The 27,833-nt window shown below is 37.0% G+C and overlaps 1 protein-coding gene across 3 annotated transcripts in view; it reads right to left on the bottom strand.

Moving 5' to 3' along the window:
- Positions 1–27,833, bottom strand: part of LOC105196936 (PR domain zinc finger protein 1) — a 47,730-nt gene that overhangs the window by 16,221 nt on the left and 3,676 nt on the right. The window contains exon 1 of one of the 3 annotated variants that reach the window (XM_026137635.2): positions 361–1,978. The exons of 1 other annotated variant lie outside the window; for it this stretch is intronic. The gene's annotated coding sequence lies outside the window, so the exon portion shown is untranslated. Of the gene's footprint in view, positions 1–360; positions 1,979–27,833 lie in introns of those variants that run through there. One more of the 3 variants, XM_011163104.3, reaches the window with a different exon arrangement.

The following is a 27,833-nucleotide window of genomic DNA, read 5'->3' as shown; positions in this document are numbered from 1 at the left end:
TAAATCAATTATCCGCACATAAAAAGAAAAAGATACACCAGAGAACTTATTTTTGTCACCATCGCCAAGTTTGGAACAACGAAGGGCAGTACACAAAACTCCATTTTTCTCACGAACGCTAGTTCCGAGGCGGTGGTGTTATAGCCGCGTGTGCATCCCTATATTTTTTCACTTTCCAGATTCCGAGATAGCGAAGAACCCACTCGAAAATCCGTACTTTTATCTCGGGACCTTGTTACATTGACTCTCGTGGCATTATAATTAGACGTACATAATATACTCTCTTTCACGTATTTTTCGCGATACGTGTTGATGGCGCGACGTCATCCGATCGCGGGGAGCCGGGTTTGCGGTACTCACGGCTCTTGGTGCATCGGACGTCGCCAGACAAACTCCACGACGACAGTATTATTTCTCGAGGTAGAGGCGTATAGGTAGGTTCACCAGCCTGGATCACCCGGAGAACACCCTCTTCTCACTCTAGCGATCCCTTCGCCGTTGCGCGACCGTGCGTGCGCGGTGCGAAGGACTCCGAATCGTCGGCGGACCGGCAGCCGCCCTTTACGTGATCCTGTGATTCCTCAGGGAGACCGGCATCGCGCCGGCCCCGGCTGCACTTAGGGCCCGATTTTCCTGGCCTCGCGCTAGCGGGCGACGCAGACCGACGCCGTTTACCTTCAACATTTATCCAGCCCGATTTGATCGCGCCGAGAGGGTTGCGAAGGGCGAGGAGGTCGAGGGTGAGATATTACGTCGGTAAGGCCGATCGCTGCCCCGGCTCTCGCTCTGCCTAGGCGGTCCCTACGCGGCCACCTACGCGTCGACGACGCTTATCGATTATCAGGACATCGGAAAAAGGGAATTGCAATCGATCCCCACCGATCGGCCGACATTTCCTTGCCCAAATCACCCAAGCGCTCGTTGTTTGTCAACAATGCTGCCGAGCGACGATCGTACGATCGGACGGACGATCTCCTCCTTCGAGGGATGTATTTCTCTCGCGTCTCTTCTTCTTCTTCTTCTATTTCACCTCCACCTTCCTCGGGAGCGGGGATCGAGAGCAAATCGATTCTGGCTTGGGGGGCCCCAACACACGCGCGTCAACACTCCCGCGATTATTTACTACCGATCGGAGTATCTCTCCCGTGTCATTCTTCTCGAAGCGTCATCCGTCGACGCGCACACTGTCACCGGCTTTCCCGGAACGAATTCTCGCACCACTTCGGCACCGATATCTCGATACGTCGGGACACGCGTAGCTGGTGAACGCGACAGGCGGATTCTTTCCCTTCTTCTTTTTTTTTCTTTTTAAAAAATCACCAAACGCTTTCGGAGAACCCACTCGCGAGAACCGGAAACCCGCGACGGTCCTCTCGTTCGCGAAGGGGTTGCGCCTCCGCCTTCGTGTGGTTCTCCTCGGCGGGATGGCACACGCAAGAGAGCGCGGTGTGTGTGGAACTCGGGTAGACCTGACCTAGCCCAACGCGACTCGGCTTGGCTCTCCTCTCGTCCTCCTCCCCTTGCGTCGGTATTGGTCGGCGGATATACGTCGGTCTCCCTTCCGCTTCCGTCAGTCCCTTTCTCTCTCCCTCTTTCTCCGTCTCTCCCTCTCCCGCGCGCCGTCGTTCTCTTTCTCTCTTTCTGACGCACGCGGACGCGGTGGTGCGCCCGCAAAGCTGCCAGACCAGAGCAGAGGTGGTGCATTTCTCTGCGCTGCGCTTTCGATCGACCCGTTGCCAGAGGTTCCCTCTCTCCCTCTCTCTGTTTCCCATTTCTCTCTCTCCCGCTCTCTTGCCTCGGTCCTCTCGCCACCCCGAATCCTCCCGTTCTTCCCTCAGTACGTCTCGCTTCACCGTACGCCACTTTCCAACCCTGTCTCGCCACCCCGATCCACTCCCCGCTCATTGCTCTTCGTTCGCTTCCCTCCCCTTCTCCTCCCCGTCTACCACCACTGCCCTCCTCCTCCCCACCCCGTTCCTTTTTCTTTCGTGCATTTCCCTCTCGCGTCTTCGTCTCGCCGTTTATCGCTATACACCCGCCTCGTTTCCCTCTCTCTCTCCCCCCCTCCCTCCCTCCCGTCGGTCACCCATTACCCCTTTCAACCCACCACCCGCTTCGACGCGCGTGCAACCAACCCCCTTGGCGCACTACCCCTATTCCGTGCGTCGCTTTCTCCCTTTCTCTCGTCGTCATCGCGGCGCTTGTTTGTTCATCCCTCGCCGTTGTTGATGACAGCGGAAGACATGGGACGGTCGGTCCCGAAGTTTTAATTCTTCGGATAACTTTTTGCGGTTATAAGAATCAGGAAGAGAAGTTTGAGCGAGAGCTCGGTTAATAGTCGGATGAAAAGTGTCCTTGGAAATTTCAGCGAAGTTCGAAAATATCGGTACGCCAATATAAAAAGTCAACATTACTTCAAATGTTACGCTAATGTAAAAACTAAATTTCTAATCATTTTTAAGTTAAAGAAAAAAGTTAAAAGACCTTGTGATAGATTTATTATTATAAATCTCGTTTGTATAAACTGTAAATGCTGCGTCTTTATTGTCAATTATTAAATATTCTTCAATTTTTGTATAAACAACGAGACTTGTGTAACCTTAGCTCGGGAATTACGGTTTTCTCTTAAAAAGTTTTTCTCATTACCCTATTATCATCAGTTTACACCTATTTTCGTCCTGCTATTTTCATGTTTTTTTTCTTTGTGCATCCTCCTCCTCCTCGCCATTTCTCTTTGTCTGCCGCCCTCTCGTAACCTCTTTACGTACGTTTAACCCCTCCGACTATACTTCAGACCACCTCTCCAACCATCTATTCTCATTCACGACTTGGTGTATGGAGGCGATTACGTACGATACGCACACAAATCAGGAAAGAGCTTATTACTATCTTTAAACGCTCTAGCAGATCGATGATGGCGAAAGATATGGAAATATTATTAGCTCTCAAGGGGGGTGGGGGGTTTACGATGAGATGAAACATTTTGCGAATTAAGTAAGCGACTCATTTAATTGACAGTGCTCGATCGGTAGGTCGCAATTTTTGCATGAACAAGATCGGTCAGTCGTTTCGCGTACGGAGCGTCGCCATTTATTATCGAATTATGCCAAGACGGCAACGGTACACATAATGCCCGCGCGCCGCCGGCATACGAAATTCTCCGATCGGTTTTTTGTGCGTCGACTTCGCGATCACCGGGTACGTGGAATCCGACTGGCCCAGACCCTGGCCCAGAGTCACGGCCATTCGAGATCGGTAACCCCGTTCACTTCGACTACGCGAGAGAGCGTGCGCGATTCGAGCCTTTTCGAATCGCGAGATTAGTTGACGGGAGCGCGAATACATCGCGACATGAGAAGAAGGGTCATCGAACTCTTACAACCGAACTCTAATCCAAAAGACCGGTCTCTATCACATCGCGCCAAGGTTACGCGAGCAATCACCGAAGGTCCCGTATTTCGATATAAATTCAATTTGAAAAAAACCAGCACGAGTCGATCACTATAAAATTTTGTAGAATTAGAGAAATTAAAAGAAGTTGACTCAATCAATGTAATTAAGAGACGGGTAAAAAATGAGTAATAATATAATAATGTAAATTATTACAAATAATCAGAATTAACATTTAATACCGTAAGATTAACGGACATTTTGGGTTCACTTACCTTTCCTTTAGCATCTTAAAATTCATCTTCGAAAAACAATGATGTCTTTCTAAAAATTAATAGAGATTAAACATACAGAAAGCTTGTCTATTAATAAAGGAAAATTATATTAATCAGATGTTAAATCTTATAATAATTTACATTGTTATATTATTGCTCATTTTTTACTTGACTTTTATAATACATAACAGAAAAACATTGTTTTCTAGATTTAAATGTAAAAATCGCGAATAAAACTTAATTTGATATTACAATTTTTTTATGTTAACGAGAAACTTTAACTTTTTAAGATTTAATATCAATCGGGCTGGAAAATTTTGGACAATGCAAAAAAATATATTTTTATATAGATATAATACAAAAACGTATAAATTCAATATCATTTAGCGATTATTCCATGCGTCGTGATTTATTATATTTATATTTATACGTGAAAAAGAATAGGGGTTTCAACGCACAACAGGAGCAGGAAAATACATATTTACCGCAGGACGATTTAGCACCGCTATAATTCATTGGTGCTGCACCAGCAGCGATATTAATAGAATATTGGGTTACACATGATTTATTCGTAATTTTATCGAAATTGCGTGAACTGCAGAATTTCATTTGCAAACAGGATTTTTCCCCAACGCTGCTTTGATCGTACTATCCCAAATTCCCATTACAAAACTCGCATTTGACCGATTATTTAAAAAATCGTTCCTTTTTTTCTCATGAACAGAGAAAGCAATGCAAATAAATAAATTGCAGATTAATAAAATAAAATAAATATAAAAATCCAGAATTACATTAATAAGTCGTTCACGCGTACATCATGGTAACGCAAATGGTAAATCCAGTCTACGTGTGAACGATGCTCTCGTATTACGCTACGATTATACGTCTGGCGAAGCCGTTGACCTCCTTCACCTCCTCCTCCGCCAGTGTGACGAAATTTCGGCGTGGGCATACGCGATACGACAGCTCATGCCGAATTTCACTTTTCGACGGAAGAACACGTGCGATTCGCTTCGAGGCGATTTCCACGATGGCGAGCCAGTCGACGGCGGTCCCGCCTAGCGAAAGAAGTTTCCGCGTGAATCGCCGACGACTACTAACCCAGATACGTTCCTCGGGGTCGTCGATCTTTTCCCTCCTCGCCAGGAGAACGACTGTGTACCAGATATATTAATTTCCTACGGCACGACCGCTTCTTGCACACGAATCGCAGTTGAATGTCGGCGCTTGCAAACTTTCAGAATAGTTCGTTTTCTGTAGGTCAATACTCTCGGACGCAGGATTTCTGCATCCGAGAGTCGGAATCCGAGCGTTATCGCGGACATTGGCATCGCACTGAAGCTATAATCGAACAAAAAATATTTGTTACGGTCTAACAATTGTTATTATACCCCAACTTTATTGTTTCGTTATTAAAACAAATTTTAAAGTTACTTCTCTTTTGTTTAAATAAAATCATAACCAACAAATTAATATACAAGGTATAACATTTGCTTTCCGATTTCATTAAAATTTATGCATAAATAGAATTTATCGATAGCTTTTATATTTAACTTCTTAATCGTCTTTACATTACGAATTAAATAAATTTATTGGAAACGAATATTCATCGATAAATTCATACTCGTGTGGTTAAATGAAATTTCAAATTAAAACTCGTTTAATAAGACTTTTGCAGCGTTACTCAATTGAAAATGTTTCTTGAAATTGTAGGAACGTAGTTGTGCACCAAGAATTCATTTTTCTCGCTTTCGAATTTCCGATCGATTTCCGCGTTGGATGAAATGCAAATATTTTATTTAGCTATTGGTGCCAAAGATAATTTCTGCAATATGCATTTCAATTTATTCATACACTTGACGGATTTGTGTTGTTTCGTATAAAATATCGATTTTCGATTAAGAGAGAAATTGGGATGCCACGACGCCGGCCGTATAAAAAAAGCCGGAAAATCGGCGGCGGCGGTGGCGGTGACAGCATGTTGCGCGTCACTTGCAAGTTTCTAATCAGACGCGTAATAGCGGCCACCACGGATAGAAAACCGAATGTGAACCGGAAACGTCGTTTCCATGGAACCCATTCGGATCGAAGCAAGGTGTTTCGCTGTTCCCTCCTCCTCCTTCTCCTCCCTGCGCACGCTTGCCGCTGCGCGTACTCGTAACTGTTACTTTAGGAGTATATAACGGACCGTCCGGCGTACGTATATATGCGTGTTTATCAAGTAGATTGCGTGTGCGTAAAGATTACGGCGAATAACGGGCAGAAATTTGTTTGCCGCGCGAGATGTCCTCGGAACATAACTGCGAAATCGTATCGTTGAACTTTTAATTTGATGGAAAGTACAATACAGCTATTTTTTGTTTTTACGTAATTAAGGAAATCAATTCTACAAAAGTGAATATATTAACAATATTTATCTTCGCTTTTATGTGCTTCATATTTTTTTGTACATTTTTTTAACTTCGTGCATTATGTGATTTTTTTTTAATAAGACAGTCTTATTGCATTTAATGAAATGTAATTATATTATAGATATCGGTATTTTAATTTTTGCAAAAAAATCATTTTGAAATATAAATATCATATTATTATCATTAAGTGGATAAATTTTCTGGGAGAATATTTTATACATGTATTCGTAAAAAGAAAGTATTTAGCAAGTTTAGAGGTAAGAAAAGTAAAATATGCTCGTGCTACATAAGGATCTCATTAAAGAGAAAGGGCTGCAGTCTTCGCTGCAGCCTTAAATTTTTTTGATCCACTCCTTCGTATTATTAATATGCCTAATTAAATAGCTTAATGTGTTTTAAAATGCATCATTCGCCTTTTCAATATTACTGTTTTATCAAATAGATCAGCTCGGGTCCTCATGTGCATTCGCGTAGGTGCTTGTTCAAGTTGAAGGGCGGAATAATTGAAACGCCACGGTGCGGCGAATCGCACGCGAAAAACGGTAAATTGTACCGCGGCAGGCCGGCGAGGATTCACTTTAATACAAAAGTAACGCGGAGTAACAGCACTTTCTACAAAAAGCTTAAACGCAACATGTCCCGGTTCAAAGCCTTATGGGTCATCGACCTCTCGCACAGTCGGCGAAGCATCGACCTTCTTACAGACGTCCAGACCTTTCTTAACCACGGAGGACACGAAACGAATATTTGATGCGCCTGCTTAACCAGTTGTCCGACCTTCCGGGAAAATACCGAGTCCCTGATTTTTTTTTTCCACCGTCCGCCATTACAGATACTAAGAATTGTGGCGGACGCTAATTGAAACATTGGCCAGAACAGGTGGTACAAGTAGTTTTCTCTATTTTTTACGAAACGATAAGAAAGTTTGCGGAAGTACCTAATGCACAAAATCAGGTTAACTTTGTTGCGGCAACTTGCAAATATCGAATTGTTGTCTTCACTGATTTCGATCTTTAAAATTATACGAATTCCAATATCTGCTACACTGAAAAAAGAATGTGATAAAAATGATCAAGCCTAGATAGCTGCTAAGCTTTGGTGAAATAGTTCAATTAATTATTCAATTAATGTAACCAAATATTTGATAAAATTTAATATTCAGTAACCATTTGCTATCCATATTTAATAATTGATTAATTACTATTATGTTTGTTACTATTAAAAATGTTTTGACTATGCAATACCAATTAAAAGTTATCGAAATTTAAAAACTAAGGTTTCTTAAGTTTTATTCCTTTTTTTCCTAATCAACAGCACACATTTTTGCCGCTAATGTCCAAATTTTGGCCCTGAAACCAACTGCAAAAAAGAAAGCAATAAAAAATTTGATTTATAATAATTTTTGCAGCAAAAACGATTCTATTTCGCTGCAGTCAATATCTTTTGACTCACTCAATATTTGGACGAAATTATTTAATCAAATGTTTCTTCTATATTTAGACTATGTTCAAACAAATTTTTAAATAATTTCTATCATTTTTTTTTGCTTTCTATTTTAGAATACCATTTGAATCAACGTGACACGTTTTCCATAAAGTCGCAGGTAAATTCGTTGCAAACTAAAATCCTCATAACTTTTGAATGTTTCAGTGAATCGATTCCAGATTTTTTTATAAATTTCCGAACATACGTGAAAACAATTGTAAGATTTTTATTAAATTCTTGATATTTAAAAAATGAGTAAACATTCTTAATATAAGTAAATAATATTTGATTATATCCCCATCAAATATCTAATGGAAATTATTTCACCAAAACTTGATTATTATTATTACATTAGCAAACATTTCTTTCAGTGCATTCATCTAATGTTTAGATATTCATAGGCAGGAAATTTCAGCCTATCGATATTTAAATATTAATAAAACATCATTAATAAAACATCATTGCGAAACGGATTTAATGCTAAATCTAGCTCCTGTCCGCTTAGAGTATACTACGTGTACTCTCACCTATCGATAACGGTGCATCAAGCAGGAAACTCACTGAAATATTTAGCATCCTGAGCATCAAGGAACTTTACCGGTTTTCCGTTGTTTCCTGTCACTTAAAAAGTTTCCTGTATAAACGTGCCAAGCTGCTTGCGACAGTTGCAATTTCAAACGCACCTAAGAATCGTTTAAAAAATTATTTGCAGAAAAACTTGTTATCTTTGCGAATCTTGATTTACGGATTTGTACAAACATTTTTTTATATTATAAAATATCATCGAGAAAAATTTTTGTTACATTCTCTCTTATCTCAATCACAACATATTACATATTTACTTAACTAAATTTTAATTTATAATTTCGAACTTTAATAAAATCCAAAGCCGTTTTAATGTTTTTGAGGATAAAAATATCTCGTTCAAACTGGAAGATGAAAAGTCAAGCTAATTACGAAAAATGAAGAAATCATTATTTCATAAATTTTGCTCTTGCGACAGTTGCAATTCCTGAACGTATCTCAAGAATCGTTTAAAAAATAATTTGCAAAAAAAACTCGTTATCTTTGTCGATGTTCTTTTGTTTTGATCATAACATATTACATATTTAAATTTCAATTTTAATTTATAATTTCGATTTTCGATAAATCCAAAGCCCTTTTAATATTTTCGACGAGAAAAATATTTTGTTCAAACTGGAAGACGAAAAGTCAAGCTACGTACGTTGCATAATAGAAATTTGTGAAAAACGAAGAACGAATCGTTATATTATAGATTTTGCGTAGAAAGAACCATATTAAATAGCATCCTCTAGCACTAGGATGGGCGCGTTTTGTACAAACTGCCCTATATTCTTTCGGGATGAGAGGCGAATAATTCGCGTCTTCGATTTCGGCGAGTTCCCATTCACGGCGCGTAACATTGAAAATCTCGTTTTCCAGTCGGCCGAGCGCGGCTTTAAAGGCCGTCGTACCCGGCTGGTAGCAAAATGTAAACCGGAAAAGCAACGAGCAAGTGAATTAGCAAAGTGAGTTCGCGATTGCCACCACCTCTCCTCGTTCCCCTCGCTCGACCAGCCTCACTCTCCCCGCACCCCACCCTTTGCCCAAGTGAGCTTCGTCCTTCTTTCTCCTCGTTCGCCACGGCACCTTCTCCATTCTCTCTTCGCCACGGATCTGAAAGAAGGTCTCTGCCGGTCGTTGTCCCACTTGGAGGTCTACTTGGACTTGGACTTGGACCACACCATAGGCATGGTGCACTGAGTAACGAGGTTCCGATACCCCCATAGGGGACCCCCTTTCGCGCCTGCATAGCGTATACGGGGTGTCCCGGAACTATCGCCGCTACTTTCGTCTATACGAATTCGTCGATGCATTTTTTTTTTGTTTCTTAATAAAAGCGAGACATTTTCTCGGATACGAAAAATGATAGGAATCTTATACGTTGTTCAATCAGAATTTTGCTGTAACGAAAATTCAGTTTGAAATATTATCGAGAAACACGTTATTATAGATTAAAAAATTATACGAAGATGTTTATGGATTTAATTTCCGATCAATTTAAGAGACGTGATAATGGGATCGTAAGATTTTAGAACGGCAGTACATGTTTGCCGCAGGGGCGTTCAAAGAGGTATCGCGCATCGGTGAACAAACTTTAACGCGTGCAGATTTGCGTAATTTCCGCTACATCAAGCAACGTTTTCTCTTGATACTTTTTTGTCGCTCTGTAATAATTCTTTGTAGCGAATTTTCGACATAGTATTGCGCGGTGCATGTACATAAAAAATAATTACAATCACACATTACTATACACAATATTCTAAGATTAACAATTTATCATTAATATAATAGCAATAATTAATAATCTAATATATCTCAAATTTAATTTTCTCTCTTTAGACAGCTCATAATAAAGAGAAATATTAAATATTAGAAATAGGAACTGAACTTTTAGAATTAGTTTTCTTAACGAATTTAACGTAACGCACAGTAGATCCCTATAAGCGCTGCAATATTCTTAGAATATTATACGAATATTATTAAAAATTAAAATAATATTAAAATAATATTCCGAGAATATTATTTTAATTTTTAATATTATTTTAATATTACAGGAGTATTGTATTAATGTAATACGTTCGCTTTATATAATATTAGTAGTATATTATTCCAATATCCGTGAAATATTATAAAAATGTTCTACGATTATGATATTATTTTTGTTCAAAAATTAATGTGAATTATTATGCGTAAAATATTAACAACCTTTATAATTATTATATAATTTAAAAGTTATAATATTCTCGAGAATTTAATACAACATAATTTATGATTTATCTGTAGTATTTCTTGAGGAAATTGATTCTAAAATTTTGATTCCTAATATCTAATATTCCTCTATCGTGCGCAGGATCTTATTCTTTGGTTTCAATAATACATTATTACGAGAAGCACGAATATCATTCGTGCTGAATAAAATTTTTACGGCGAATACAAATGGAGAGAGACTCACTTATTTTACTTCTGTAGAATTATTACTTAACAGCTTGTAACAGTGGAAAATACTAATTCGCAACAAGAGACTGCCTTACAATCGCAAACAGTTATCTCGTTTTTACGGCATCGCGGCAAGTGCTGCACTTTGCAGGTCAGCACTTCATATCCTTGAAGATGACGTGTCAAACGCGAAATCCAAATGCATCGTCATAGAGAACGCGTATCGGTTGAAGTGAATTGGGCGCACGTACGGTACCGCTGTATTTACTCGCAACGGCGACAGGCACAATCGCGCGGGGTGCATAATACATATGTACGCGTGTGTGCATAACGTGTGAGAGGATTTTCCAACACACGCGGGCGATTCCCCGCGATTCGCCCCTGCATATTACCCACGCTCCGACATCGGAACAGAACCGACGCGACGACGGACGGAGCGCGTCATTCGCCTAACTGTACATACCTGTGCCTTGTGTATATACCGAAAGTACCGTACAGGTACATACAGCGCCGTGCGCCGCGTCCGACGGTCGTAAAACGCGTGAATACGTGAGGACGGCGGGTACAACACGTGGGCCCACACTATGCACTACACGCATCGCGTGTCTATGCGTGTACAGGTGCGTAAAAGCACCGTTGTACATCGGCGATGAGGAGGAGGAAGAAGTGTACGCGAGAGCAGCAGCGGGGGATGGCACGGCCAAAAGTAAAACCGAATTCGTTTTCGGTAAGGCTCGAGGCGGCGCTGACTCTTCGCTTATCTCCGACTCCTTATCACGAGTCTCTTCCGGATCTTCCTTGTTCGCGTGTTTCTGCGTTTTCTCTTTATACATATTATATAAGAGAGCGCGTGTGCCTGTGTGCACGCACAATGCCCTTTTGTGCATTTTTACTCCGAATGACGTGTGTCGCCTCTTTCCGCCTCTTTCTGCCGACTGCGCAAATCCTGTATTTTCTATCTTATCGTTATCTTAATCTTTTCTTATCCTTTTATTTTTCAAACATGTGACAATCCACGAAAACCTGTTATAAATCTTTCTCCTTTCAGAGTACAGTTTGTACTTTTTATAAATCAACGAAACATTTTGTGGAAAAATACAAACAATTATTATGTTAATGTTTATTAAACAGTTAAACTACTATTAAATTAGCAGAATTAAAACCAATGAGAAACGCAGAAAACAGGCTTTATATTAGAGGCTAGGCACATAATTTAATTTCGCGTGTTAGTGTTTTTTTTAGAAATTTATATTTTTTATCGCAAATATTATTTGACGTGTAAAATATTATAAATCAATAATATCAAATATATTTGTACTACTGTTTGAATAGCATAAAGTGAAATAATAAATTTATTATTACGTGTATTGTAGTCCTCATCAGAGAAGTTTTCAATTTGGAAATATATGTATATGGTAAAAGATTTTGGAATTGCATTAAAAAATATATTTATAGATTAAAAACTCACTTTTACAATTTCTTTCGGAACAATTTTTTTTTCATTTAAACTCTTTTTCTACCATTGGAAACAATTTTCAAACTCCATTTTCTCAAGACTCTCTTCACAGTGCCTCAGCGATTTTATTTGAATCTCGGCGATGTCAGCAAATCTTTCCTTTCTGCTGTATTTTTATCTTAAGAAACAGGAAGCCGCGTGGAGTCGGATCGAGAAAATAGATAAAAGACGCGTTATTTTCTGCCAAAAATTACTGGGTGGGTAGAGAGCTGGCATATTCTCTCTTTCTTCTTTCTTTCTTCGTCCAAAAGTTTTTGGCAAAAAATAACAGACTATAATGTTCTACCTTCTACCTTCCCTATTTTGTCAACTTGATTCCGTGCGAACTTTTTCTTATTTCCAAGAAGATAAAAATACAGTTGAAAAAGAACAGATTTTCTGATTGTTTGAAATTCAAGTCAAATTCACAGGAGCAATGAAAAGTATTTGAAAGAAGAAGTTTCAAAAAATGCTTTCAACAATGGAAAAAAATGCAGTATTATATCAAAAAACAGTCTCTAAGAGAAAGATTATAATTATTAAATTAAGTTTTATTTTGTTTTCTAATATTATTCGGAAATTTTATATTATTTCATAATAGTACAAATATATTTCATAATATATTGTATGAACGATATTGATTTAATTTTATACATCAAATAATCTTTGCAACAAATAAAAATATCAATTTTTAAGAAACATTATGTAACACGCAAAATTAAATTAAACTGCGTGCCTAATTTTTTTATATTAATATAATTTGACATATTATTTTATACAATTGTGATTACATATACAGATTTACGTTCGACGATCAAAACGAGCTGAAGACGAATTGTTTCACAAGTATAGGAGAAGCTGTTAGCCTTTCCGTTAAATTTGATTTATAAAGTTGGATTTTTTAAATGTTGAATTACTTGTAATTTCTCAACTGCAATAGGGAAATAGAAAATATTGTTTAGTTCAAATAATAACGCGTCTGTAATTTACAACTGTGTCGCTCTTATGTGCATCTCGCTTTCGCGAAGGTCCTTATACAATGGCAATGGCAAAAGGAGAACACCGTTTGATCAGTGAATGATGGGAATGAAACGATATGTAGTCCACTAATCGCGACTCGATGTCCTCCTTGAGCGCGTTACGATATAATAGAATAATTATTATATTACACTGATAAATTTTCCTGATTATAACAGGAAAATAATCTAAGCGATTTTAAAATTATTAAGTTATTACATTTTATACAAGTAAAAAAATTTAAATGTCCATTAAAACTGTCAGGAATATTGCAAATCTGCCATTTTGAATTTTTCCCATAATTTTATTAATTTCCATATTTTTATTAATTATTTAAACAATAATATTTTAACTAATAGTTTGCCCGCGTAATAATTCGTACACATACACATACGTCTAGTCTCGTTTCTCTAGTTTTTCAATCGTTCAAAAGCAGTGCCTCTGTTCGAAAAAGATCGAAAATTGTGCTGCCCAAAGACACAAAAAATTGTCGCTTCGCTCGGTTGCCGCGTGCTTCTTTTATTAGCACGCTGCTCCTGCATAAGAGAGCACGGCGAGAACACGCCGAAACTGATCTCCTTCGGCCGCGAGTACATCGACCCTCGCGCGGCCGTCGCGCGCGCCGTTTCGCAAAAGTACAAGTGGAAACGGACGTCGGCCGCACCGGCCTCGGCGAGTGGCGCGACTCAACGCCGGGTCGTACGTACGGCATGGCCGCTTTCAATGGGGAACGTGATCGCGCGTACTCGTGGTCGGCCGCCGCCGCCGCCGCCGCCGTCGTCGCCGCGCCGGTTTCTTGAGTGGCGCGCGCTCGCTCACTCGCTCGCTCGCTCGCTCGCTCGCTCGCCTGCGGCCGACCAAAGCGTGCCTCTCTCCACTCGCTCGCTCGGCGCGAGCGAGCGCGCACAGTCACGGACGACCGCTATATCATTTTCGCTACCGGGCTGCGCGCCTCACGGTTCACCGTTCTCGCCGGTTGTTGAACCCGACTCTCTTTGCGCGCTGCATAACCTATTTTGTAATAGCACACTTCGTGCCGCGCTAACCGGCACACCAGCGCGGCATCCTCATTCCGAAATGGGCTGCGCGCGTTCACGCCGCACGTCGTGGCGCGCTGCCAATTGAATGTCTTGCACTTTTTCCTTCTTATCTTTCACAATTTTTCCAATTTACGCTTTTTGAAATTTTCTCAGTAGATGACGAAAGAGAAAGAGAGCACATTTGAAATTGCTGAGTATATTAATTTTATATATTTTTTTATTTTAATTTAATTTTGTGCTTGAACTCTTTAATTATTTAGTTCAATAATTAATGTTTCAAAAAAATCTATAATTCCATTTTATATTATATATTTTATTCTTTAATTTTAAAATTTTTATCTGTTATTGTATATTTATTCTATAATCTGTCTTTTTATAAATCTTTTTAAATTTGCTTTTAATCTTACTAGAATGTAACAGTGATTCTTTTATAAATTTAATAAATATTTATATATTAATTAAACAATTATACAAGTATTTAATAATTATATTAATTAACAGTTATGCAATAATTATATTTATATTAATTAAACAGTTATTAAATTAACAAATTTACAATCAGAAAGGCAGAAACCAAGCTTCAAATTAGATAACATGCCAAGTTTTAAATAGGATTTTTTTCAAGTAACATATGAATTTATGCATACAATTTTGTTTGAAATGAGGAAATTAACTTTATTTTTCTACAAATGACACGTCGCATGACTAATAAATTTGCATGGTCGCGAATGATTATTTGATTAGAATAAAGGAGGTCAAATAAATGCCGATGTATTTCCTTTACTTTAGCTAAAGTAGAATATTTGACTTTTTCGCAGAGCAAAGTGGCACAAAAGTCAAGACTAGAAAAGACTGAATTTTAAAATAACGTCTAACATAAAATTATGTTATAAAAAATGAATTATTTAATAAAAATCCTTTATAATCGTATCCTTTTTACATACTTGAATATATATTAAAATATATATTAATGAAATAAATATAATAAATATAATTAAATATATATTTAAATATATATTTAAATATATATTATTACATATCTATTATTTTTACGAAAGTATTAATCAAAATTTAAATTTTCAATTCTGCAAGATAAGTCATTCAAAATTTTTCAACGCATTTGATGAAAAATGATTTTAAATACATATTCAGTTTTAGTTTCTTTCCATTAAACTTTTCAATTATAATTTTTTAAATTTTTTATAACATGTATTGCCAAAAAGATATCGTTACGTGGGAGCAATGCAAGTGTAAAATTGTGAAAGAAAAAAAAAACAGATTAGTAAAATTAAACAACGTAGAGATAAAGCTTCAGAAACATGTAAACATATGTATCCCTTTGGGGATGCCCTTATTTGAGCTCCCGCGTTGGTCAGCACGCGCGTTTACAAAATTTCCCGTACAAAAACTGATAACATGCTGGTAACAGCACGTGGTACGTCGAAACGGAGAGAAATTGTCGCAAACAGAGATAAGAACGGTTATATTCGGGTATTGTGCTCGACGTGGCGTGAGAGAGTGAGGCAGGTCAAGTGTGTTTCTATATCTTGCGCGCACGTTTCTCGCTTTCAGGATGGGGTTATCGAACGCGCGCGGAACGGCCGCGAGAAAATTGAGACTATCAATGCGCATCTCGCGCTTGACAGCAACAGTGAATCCCCTTTTTTCCGCGAGTAACGCGAATAACGAAGCACGTTACGATATGTCTCGTGGAGATTAAACAAACTGAAAAATTTCGCGAAACTTTTTTTCCGGTGTCATACAAGTTTAGAAAAATTTAAAAAAAAAACGGAAACTACTAATTTAGCTCATGGTTTAAAAAAAAACTGTATCTATTATATCCATAGGAAATTTTAAAAGCGGAGTTTTAAAGCGGTTTTATTGACTATATTAGATTTTTTTTGCAACTGAAATATGCAAATAGCTAGATTATGGGGAGGGGAAGATTGAAGCTTCCTGAACATTATTCCGTTCCGATTGTTTTCGTTCAATTGTACTCTGTCAATTCCTTTAACATTTTAATATGTAAAATATAGTTCTAAAAATATGTGACAACAAATAGAAACGTTGCAAAAGTAAATGATAATTTTTCTTCAAATTGTCGTCGTGATTAAAAAATTATCAAAATTGTCTTATTATCTCTGTACACATTGCGTACGATGTATTCTCAGCTGTTGATAAGGCGAGAAATGTTGGCGTAATCATAACTTCGGCACGCCGATAAAGCGATATATCCCCCGTAATCGTTGCGAAAGAGATTAAATAACGGAGTTTATGCGTTTCCGCATTGAGCGGCTCGGAACTTCAATGTCAATGTCAGTCGCCCTTTCACCTTATATAACGAACGAGCGCGCTGACTCGCCGCCGAGAGAGACTCGGGCATATTATCCGCTTAATGCAATTCGAACGCGCGCCGTGCAACACGACGAAATAATTCCGTCGCCTGTTTTGCCGCTCGCCAAAGAATCAGGAAATGCGAAAAATTACGCGCTCTCGCGTATCTAATCCTTCCTAATCCTGGAATCTTCTCTCTCTCTCTCTCTCTCTCACTCTCTACCGTCTGCTTCCAGCTGTATCCTGTTTCGGTCGGCAGCCCCGACTAATTATCTAGCAAGTGTAACATTATACGACAATTAATCGAAACGAGCCACGGTCATCTCGCTGTTTTTGCCTCACAAACTTGAAAATATTTTTACAAACTTTATAAATTCAACAATTTTGCCGGAATATTCTACAAGTTTTGTGCACTTAAAAAAAGACAATCTTTCTTCTTTTCTCGAAAATAAATATTCCTTACTAGAATTTTTGTATCATAAGATGAAGAATTTTTTTCATCGAACTTGAACGGTTTGATTAATAATTATTGACAAGTATAATCGACACGTACCAAGAGAAATACAATAATTGAATCAATTATTGTAAAATCTTATTTTCTCTTTATCAAGGAAAAAAAGTGCGTTATAATAAAAGTTTTAATTTTTTTTATTGAAAAGAAATGTACCAATTAAGATATCTTTAAGTATGATGGATCTGATATTTAATTTATTTAACTCAATTGATTTTATGGGTTTTCCAATTTCACATTCGGGTGTACGAATTAGATACGAATAATCGAATAATAATTTATCTCATATAATTAAGATAATATATAATGAATTATTCGAATATTTATAACCTTAACTGCCGATTGAAATTCTCCAATGAGAAACTCTTTAATAATCGAGAAATTCACATAACAATTTCTCGATCAAGCTGGGGAAGATTAATGCGAGGCTGCAAATGACTTTGAAGTACGTTGTTCTGTTACTCGTTTGTGGAATTAAAGGGTACCTACTTTTTTTTTTTTTTAAATAGTTTGCCCAGTAGTCTCTACTTTTTTGAATTGCTAATCGAACGAGACTCGCTCCCTCCGTCCACCCGCGTATATTCCGGCAGCGTTGTTCGCGGGTACTTGAGAAAATGGAAATTCTAAGAGGTATCTTTCTAGGTAAGTATACCTCCTTCGGTGCAGCGTGGCGATAGTAAAATGCGTTTATGGCCGTGGTGAGAGTAAAGGATACGCGTTCGCAGTACGAGAGTCACGCGTATCGCTTGGCGAACTAAATTTAGCGCTCGGAAGATGGACGATTAACTTTTCAGCATTGACAGTAGAAAAAGTCGGCAGCTGGCCGAGAAAAGTAGGTAAATCCGCGAGGCGAAAAAAATCCCTTCGCGAGGACCGTTTTCTTGCGCTTCGCGACCATCTGATGCTTCTGTGGGGTCTCGTTTACTCAATCCTCTTCAACCGTGTATCCATCGTTTGTGTCGATGTCGGGTAATACCGGAGAGAGACGCATTTAGCCGATAACGGATCTACGGACTTGTTTTTATTCGCGCTCAAGCGTCGCTCGCGCATCTTCCTACCGGACCGCTTCCTGCTTTACAGTCTTCTGGTTTTGTGTACTCGCCGGTCGCAGCGGGATCACGCAGGTATTTCATCCGCTTTGCTGCGAGCGCGCGTCGACTTTAATTATCGTCGCATTCTCGCGTATTCGCCCGCGGAATTTTCGAAAGGGCGAATGGCGAATCCTGGAAACCAGGCGCGTAGAAACCGCGCTTCGCTAAAGTTTCGCCCGTCACGATAAAATAATCGCAAAGTTATCCCCGTGGTTTCTCTCGTCAAAGCGAGCGGCCGAATGCAAATCCGCTTTAATTCGTTAATGATGAAGCGCGTATTTGCTTTTTGCCGGATTAAGAATACAGTCTGATACGGAATATAATGGAGGAATGATTATACAATTCAAAGTTTCATAAGAAGAGCATACCTTCCCATCGGCGGCGGCGGCGGCGGTGGCGGTAGGTCGCTTCGATTAAATCAAAACGCAAAGAATTCCGAGTTACTGAATTTCTCATCCCACGATAATATTACCGGCAACAATTTATCGTCACCTTTTATTGTTTCGTACGCAGTCTGTGCACGCGACCTTGATGCATCGATAATACCAATTAAATTGTGATCGCGGAATATAGGATACTTCAAGCGTGCTAATTAATACCTTGCGTTTAATCGCGAGCGTTGTATTCTGCAGAATTGTCTCTTCAACAAGTAAAAAACCCTATATATCAAAATCAATGGCGTATCGATGCAGATGAAAAATTTTAATAAAAAAAATATAGTTAGAGGGCTAGCGTAGTTTTTTTCATAAGAAAAAAATTGTAGCAATATTAAATTAATGTATAATATAATAATTAAGAAATTAATAAAAAAGAAATTTCAAATTGCTGAAAAAAGAATTTTAAAAGGTGTTTAAATTATTTTCAAAAATATTTCATTATTTAGAAGAGATTGTATGTGTACGTGCAACCAATATTTTTTATATTTATTTTTTAATATGTTTAAAGATGAATGGGTTATATCTCAAAGCATTACCAAAAATATAAAAATTTCATATTATCAACCAAATCAAAATTTTTACATATATTAATAAAATTCCAATAAATATAACTTTTATAAATATTCGTGCAAAAATTCTATTTAGATCGATTTACTCGCTTAAAAGTTATTTATGTAAAACTGCAGCAAAATATAATAACTTTTTTTTTGCAAAAACCATTATGAATCAAATTTTTCATTGTATTCTTCTTCGCAGCTAGTTTCAGGGCTAAAATTCGAGCACTCGCGACTAAATTTTTTTATTGTTGATTAGGAAAAAAAAGAATAAACCTAGAGGTCTTCAGTTTTTAAATTTTGATAACTTTTAGCTTATATCAAAACATCTTTAAAGTATATTTTCTTTCCAAATCTGAAACAATCTTGTGCTCTCAAAAAAAAACTTTAATTATTAAATAATTTTTTTAATCGATACATTTTAAATTTATTAATAAATTTTCCCTTCCGATATGGTTTAAGCTATTGGCAGATATATTTCCGTAATTTTTACGATATTTTATACGTAGCCAGATTCCGTGACATGATCGTAAAATCGATCATTCACCGATATATCTAGCCCAATTTAATTTGCGCCGCGGGGAAGAAAAAACGAGTTTACTACTCGCGCGCGGCTCGTCGCCGTCGCTGGGCCGACCAGCAAGGCTAAAGCAAAGCGAAGTGAAGTGAAGGGAGGGAATCTCACGGCTGACGGCTGGCCGTGACTTTACTCAACTCAGCCGGCACTCGGGCCGGAGCAACGCGTCAATGTAGAACGGTCATTGACTCCTCGCCTCGCGAGCCTCCTATATACGCGAGCGCCCGAGTCGATTCCGCGCCGCCCGAGCCTTCCTTCCCATCCACGGACGTCATCCTCTCGCCGGTGAACACCCGGTACATGAGCGCGCCGCGCGACTCGTGATACTTCGACGCTCGATGCGCGCTTTGACCTCCGCGATTCGATTCTCTGCCGATTTACGCTAATTTTCATCTAGATCGCACACTTGGTATACCGGGTAGTCCAGAACTCTCACGTGAACTCTACATTTTTGCTGCCAATAATAGCCCTTAATTATTTTTTCATAACAGATTATTAGTGTCGTATTTAAGGCTCACTGATATGAGTATGGAAAATAAATTACTTTATATCGAAATGTAAGTCTTTGATTCTAAATAAAATGCCACAATGAGTGATTCACCGAATCTCAATTCATTGAATTCAAGTACTTGTATTTTTCAATGACGTAGAACTTTGAAATTTTTGCCGAGCGAAAGTTTCGATTCCAAACACGTTCGAGATTTTCAAATCTTAATGCCGAATTTAACATTTCATGTATTTTGTAGGACCGTAAAAGGTACAACGTATTTAAATTTAAAAAATAGCCAACATTGATCAAAATGGATCTTGTGCTCAAATTAAATATGTTTTCAGTTGTTTTTATTGAACATTTATATTTACGAATTTAATATGTTTTCAATTTTCTACTTATGACTACACAGGAAGAATAATTTTGCTAAACTACAGATCTGAAAATAATTATGTTGAACGCACCATAATTTAATTTTGAAATACACAATGAATTCAAATTAAATTAAATTTAAAAAAAGGTTATGTAAAAATGATTAACTTGGTTGGTAGAAAAATTGTCAAAATTGTTTGCAGCAACGTTACCATACTTGGTCCTACAAAATTATTTTGTTGGCACAACATAAAAGTATTTTCTGCTCTGTATCTAGCTAAATGTTTTGATGCTGTAGTAAAATTGTTCTTTTCATGTATAATTATATATGAGAAGGTAAATGCATACACGAAAAGAACGTTTTGCTGAGGCAAATTAAAAAATTTAGCTAGATTCAGATTTGAAAATAATCTTGTTGAACCATCGAAATAATGTATAAGAGCATGGAATCATATAGGACGCTTAAAAGCATGATGGACAAAGCTGTAAAAAGTTTCGCAAATAATTCCAACAACCAATTTGAATGTTCTAATTTGGGTTGTGAAACAAAATTATTTTTAGATTTGTATCCAGCTTTTTTTTAGACACTAAAGTGTCTAAAAAATTGTTCTATTTTATGTACCAATAAACTTTGATTTTTGAACAATTTGTTGTTTCCAGAAGTTTATTTTACAATTTAATCGACGATGCATACGACTTCGTGAGCTTAAAAAAGGTCTTCGTCCATAAACAAACGAGAATTTAACGATGCGTCCTTACGATAAACACTCGTATAACTCGGCTCGTATTCCAAGATCACTGACGATCCGTGGCGCGGAGGTACTTCGCACGGGCCGCGATGGGAATTTTATCACGATGAATTCCGCAAGCTGCGGCGTAAGTGAGAATGAGGAAGCGCGCATAATGATCGCACACGACCGTGATGCACCAACACAGCTCATTTTGTCAAGAGAATCGCGCTTTCACTGACGGACTTCCAAATCTTGATGGTAATGGCACACAGTCATCGATACACTCGCGTTATATCGATAAGAAAACGATTTTTAATTCCTCGAGTGAAGCTTTTAATAAAATAAAGTGAGACAAATTTAATGCGGTGGTCATTCTTCAATTTGCAATTAATGAGCGCCATACACCGAGAAAAAAAGTTATTAACTGGATTAAATTTTTTCAGTTCAACTGTTCATGTATTTGACTTAAATACATAAAGTGTTTGAACTTCAATTTAAGCATTTATATATTTAACTTAATTACATATTTAATTTAAATACGTAAATGCTTGAACTGAAGAAATTCAATCAAGATGAGAAGTTTAGTGAACAATTTTATTTCTTTGCGGTTTAGAAAATATGATGAAAAAAACAAAATAGAATTTATGATATTTAATTCACTCATTGTAAATAATGTATTTCGAAATCTTCTTGTGCTGATAATAGAAAGGGCAAAGGAGAGGAGAATCTACTTCGTTTCGAACAAATAATAACGGTCATGCCTTTTTTTCCGTTTTGCAAACGCTTTTCACGGATGTGCCACATAATTATCGTGCCAACGCGAATTTATTTGTTACGAGTTGTGTCACATCATGTATAGTACGGCTGACACGAATTCAACTTAATTTTCATTGTTCATGAATTTATCTCCGTGTACTGATCGTACGCATTAGAGCCGCAGGTTCATGAGCGATCTAGCGGCACCCGATAGACACGAACGTAACACTTCCGAGTTCAGTGCATAGAGAAACAGAGAGATGGAAAGAGAGAGGAAGAGAGAGGCAGACAGAAGAAACCAGAGATAGAGAGGGAAGAGAAAGAGAAAGAGAAGGGAGAGAAAGAGAGAGGAAGAGAAAGAAATCGATTATGTGCAAACATTTTTTTTTTTTTTTTTTTTTACAATCTAAACCGAATTAGACTTAGTATATTTCGTAGTCACCCTATAGATAGCATAATCGGGGTTATGGTACCGCGTAATACTTCGGAGAGTCTAGCTTGCGCGCCGCAGAAAATGCAGGCCGAGTTTATTGCACTCCGGCCGCTTGGGAGAAAATTTGCACTAATTCGGCGTGTCTGTCCGCTAGAATCTTCACTGCGAGTGAGAAAACTCCTTCAACGAAGCAAATCCCTCTTTTCTAAAGTACTAATGGTACATGCGAAATGCTCACATTAACCCAGCAATTTCAGCAAAATTTAATATTATTTGATATTATTTTAAGTAAAAAATATAGGAAAAGATTTAAAATTGTTCACATAATGATTACGACCGTGATTTGTATGTAACACAATTACAATCGAGAAAGGTCAGTACATATACGATCGTTGCAAGGTCTGAGTGCTGAAATAACGTTTCACAGAATTTGTGCTATTTTACATACAACTTCTAATTCTTTCAAAAAAATCTATCGACACTGCATAAAAATAGTAATGAATAATAATAATGAAACCAAGACATTTATACTAACCGCAATTACATTCCCAGACAGCATGCAATATTTATGATAAATATTTATAAATATTTATTTCTATTTATTTCTTTATATATTACATAAATATTGTATAGCTATTTTATATGAACGAAGGAGAGAAATAATAAAATCTTTATTTAAAATGTTATTAAAATATAGACTATATGTTTTATAAATATTTTTATGTAACATTTATGGTAAATCTTTATGTTCAATCTAAAATTATAAAAACGTTTATTATAAATATTTTTATAAATATTTATAAAATATTCAAATAATTATTATTAATATTTTGTAAATCTTTTATAAAAATTGTGTTGTCCGAGAATATTGTACTACAATATATTTATCAATATGTTAATAATCGGTAAGACTCTTAAATAAAATTTAGCTTTGCAAATCTATCGCAATAAGTAGTTCATCAAATTTAATAATATTTTAAATTATGTCAAGCATCTTATCTATTTTTTTAATAATTTAAAAATTAAAGATAGTTATAAGTAAAATGGAAGAATTCTCAATTTTATTAATAAAGCTAAAATTATCAAGATTAGACTATATACATAAATATATTATTTAAAATCAAGAAATAGATAATTAAAAACGAAGTAATAATTTGGATAAAAAAATAGGAAAATTATTTTTTATTTTTTAAAGAAAAATAAAGAAAAAAAATAAATACAAAAATTACTAATTTCTGTAAAAAAAATCAAATGATAAGTAAACAGTAAATTAATTTTTATTATAAAAAATTTTTTATTTATTTACATTTGAAATTAAATTTATATTTTAATGTAAGCAAAACATAAGCATTATTGAATTTTTTTAAAATTGTTCAATTCCATTAAATATAAAGAAAATTAACGAAAGCATATAAAATTATTATACATAATTTTCAAAATAATTTTTGAATCAGGCATATCATTTAAATATTTAAACAAGAGAGATAGAAACTCTATATTTAGGATACGAATCTAAAAACTTATTTTAGTTTACTTATATTTATTAATATTTGCAGGTATTTATAATTATTTTATAAATACATTCAAATATTAATAAAGTAGCACGCAAATCGAGATTTCGGGTATTGCATTGTGAGAGGTATATACTCGTTCATTGAACACAACGACACGACGGCACGACGCGGCGACGCGCCGAACGGGACACCCCGTATACGCGCGACGGACGGTCATCGTTACGGTAGCGCGTAATACTTTACGGTTCGGCGTGCGTATTATCGCGGAATCGCACAGGACAAGCGCAATTTTTGCATGGAAAATGGCGCTACGGTACTTTCAGCCTCGCCGTTCGTCCGCGGCGGACGACGAATCTAGGCTAGGCCTAGGAACGACACGGTCATCGACCACCCTTGATTTTTTTTTACTAAAGACGGAGAAAGCCGCGCAATGCGCGCGCACTCCGATTTCCCGTTGATTAGATTATGACACCGTTGCGGTACGTGGCGCCGGACAAAATGCATATCCCGAGACACGCGAGAATTATCTTCCCGAAGACAATCGAGGATTCTCAGCTACGAAACAATTTGTAACTGAATCTTATCCGCGCGTCCTCAATTACGTATGAGCTTGTAACAAAGTTGTTTATTAAATTTTAGATTTTATTTTGGAGCATGACGCTCTCTTTTTCCACTTCTGCTTTTGACAATAAAAAAAAAAATAATAAGTTTGAATATAATAAGTTTAGTGGAATCATAATAATAATTTATTTGTTATTTCGCACAAGATAAAATTCACAAAGATAAATTTTTATGTATCGTCCAAGTGACAATAAGTAATGATTGAAAGCAAACAAGACATCGAGTCAGATGGGAAATGATACTAGATTGGGAAGATCTCTCGATCTTCGGGTGCTTCGCGGACATGCAAGAAAGTACGGATCTTTTCGATCAGTGCCCCCCGTACGAAAAGTGCAACGACCGTTCCAATAAATCGACCGTCCCCCTCCCCCTGCCTCTCTCTTTCTCTCTCTTTCTTTCTCTCACCTCCACCTCTCCTATCCCTCGCCCCACCTTCCATCCCAAAATGATTACATATACGCAAGTTCGCAGTGACCGCGGCTACGAACCGCGGCTGTGGATACCGTTATGTCACATTAGTAGGCACCTGCAAGCGTTATTATCCTCTCCCACAGCGTGCCATTCTCAAAATCGAAAAACACTTATCCTGTAACACGCGAGAAAACGGTACCGGCCATCGGCAGCGGCATCGGGACCGCGGCGTCTGAAAATATCCTAGCGTGACATCACGGTCGCAGGACATTTTAGACGTTGCAGCGTTCACAGGGATGTTGAATTGATAATTGAAATGCCCGGTACAATTCCGCGAGAGGTCGATTTGCGATGCTGCGACTGTGCGCGAACCGTAAATAGGATTTTCGCGTTTACATATTCTCGGGGAACCTGTTCACAAACTACTCTTTCGAAATTATATATTTTAAAAATATTGGAAAAAATAGGACAGCATATGTAGCATGTAAGACAATTTCTTAACACAGTATTTTCTAAAATTTTTTTTAGATTACGAGATCACTTTGAAGTAATTGATGGCTATAGACGTGCAGTCATAATAATTATATCAAAATTGCACACACAATTTCAGTTTTTATTTCACATTATTCCAATAATTTTTTATTCATCATAAATCATGCTATTTTTATTTCTGATCAATTTTGATCAAGATACTTGATATTTGATATCGTTTATGCTATGTTCCTAATGCAGCTTTTTATATCGTAAAATATAGGTTGAAGAAATCTTCGAAGAATTCTTCGATTCTTCTGATTCAATTGTCTGATTTATGTTGAAGCTCATTGTCAGCTAAACCACTGTTGTATTGACAAAACAGATATAGAGTCTATTTATTTCTACATATCTATTATGCAGAAATTGAAAAATTTGATCCTGATGCATTTGAAGTTGTTTTCTAAGATTACATTCATTACAGACAACTAGTTTCTTATCATCTTATTCATTAAAGTAAAATAAAATTTATATTTTAATTAGTAAAATTAATATAATGGTGAATTCATAAATTATTCACGTTTAGACATTTTAGCCCATGACATATTAATAAAATTAATAAAATTAATTATATTAACAATATTAATAATATTTAATATTTAATTATTGTCCGTATGTACTTTTTTAATATATTATTATATTTTTTAATATGTATTTTTATACTTTTTAAAATTTTTCTACACTTATATATAAAATACATATTTTTTGAAGAAATAATAAAATTATGCAATGCGAGCGTTTATGAAGAATAATGGATTACGCATACACGTAAATCATTCTCTTATCCCTTATTTTAGAATTTTAAAATTTCATAAACTATAAAGGCAAATTATCGAATTTTCTGAAGATCCATCTTTCTATTTGACGATTATTAAATCATAGTGCGCATTCGATAGAGATAAGTCTCTTCGTACTACTTCTTGAAGCAACGCCCGATAGGAAACGTGGGCCGTAGGTACAAAGGACTCGTTTCCGTTCTCGACTTCCTTTATACTTCGTAATCCTTTGACGCCTCAACAATTTTCCATTCCCCGTCCTTTTTCTTCCTCCATTCTCCCGCTTCCACTCTTATCGCCGTTCGTGGTGGGATTTTGTTTCAAATAAGAAACGTCGTCCTTCTCCAAGCCGAGATTTTCCTCAGCCGAACTGAGAATTACGCGCCGACGAAAATTTCGTTCGGCCGAAGAAAAAGTGGGAGGCCGCGGCACACCGTTATGTCATATTAGGAAATACGTACGTTTAACGGTGTTTTTCCGTACACTTATGACGAGCAAACGGTCCCGATCGATATTATATTCGACTGACAAATGCGTACCAAGACGAACAATGTAAAGAAGGATCACTTATTCCTCTAAAAAGAAGAGGAAAGAAAAATCGATAATATTTACAATTCATGATTGTCGAAGATCGAAAAATTTGAACTGTTGACAGGCAATTAAATATTTGTTTGCGGTTCAAAGACCTTTTACGAGTTCACACGGTAAAAAAAATCACTCTTTAATGATTTCTCATCTTTTCTATTATTCCTAGAAAAAAGATAAATCTAATGTAGATTTGTTGTGTGTGTATGTGAATTATCGGGTAAATATATATTTCAAGATATTTCTTTTTTATTGGTTTGCTGTTTTGCTGGTGACAATTTTGACCTATCTCGTCTAGAGTAATTATCGGGATAAAACTATATCAAAGTTTACTATTTTAGAAAATTTAATAATTTTTTTAAACGTTGCAACTCTAACGCTGTCTAAATGCTTTGTTCGTAAATATTGAAACAATTATAAGTGGCTTTTCGTATAATGCTGTAGATTTTGCCTAGATAATATCGGATTCGCATGCGATCAAAAAAAAAAAAAAAAAAATTAAGATGATACGTGAAATTGATCGGGGAATCCGTATGTTATAGTATCACGGTACACTCCGCAAAACATGAACTGCGTTATTGCGTTTACCGTTGTTTTTTTCCAGAGTTTCGGCTTGGTCCTGGTACCGTTATGGACACACGGAGGCTCTCGAAGAACGAGCGTGAAGAAACACTTTCTGTATTCGAAGAGCATCTCCCGTGACGTAACGCGTATATATCGAAGGGTTCAAAGTACTCGGGACTGCCTCGTATATATTCATTTTCGTTCCGCGCGATTTCGTTCCTCGCCGTTTTATTCGACTTGCGCTTTGCCGACTCCGTCCCCCGATGGACCGTTATGCAAAATTGCATAATTGTTGGCCTCCGTCGCTGCATTGTTGCTAATTTATTCATTTTATTTTCTGCTTCGAGACCCGATCTTATTAACCGCGCGTTCGCGAGACTTAAGAACCGATCGGGTTAATGTAATTTGACCAGATTAATGTACATTAATAGC

Source organism: Solenopsis invicta, chromosome 12, assembly GCF_016802725.1.
Source record: "Solenopsis invicta isolate M01_SB chromosome 12, UNIL_Sinv_3.0, whole genome shotgun sequence".
NCBI lineage: Eukaryota > Metazoa > Arthropoda > Insecta > Hymenoptera > Formicidae > Solenopsis > Solenopsis invicta.
This window is presented reverse-complemented; position numbering and strand designations above follow the sequence as displayed.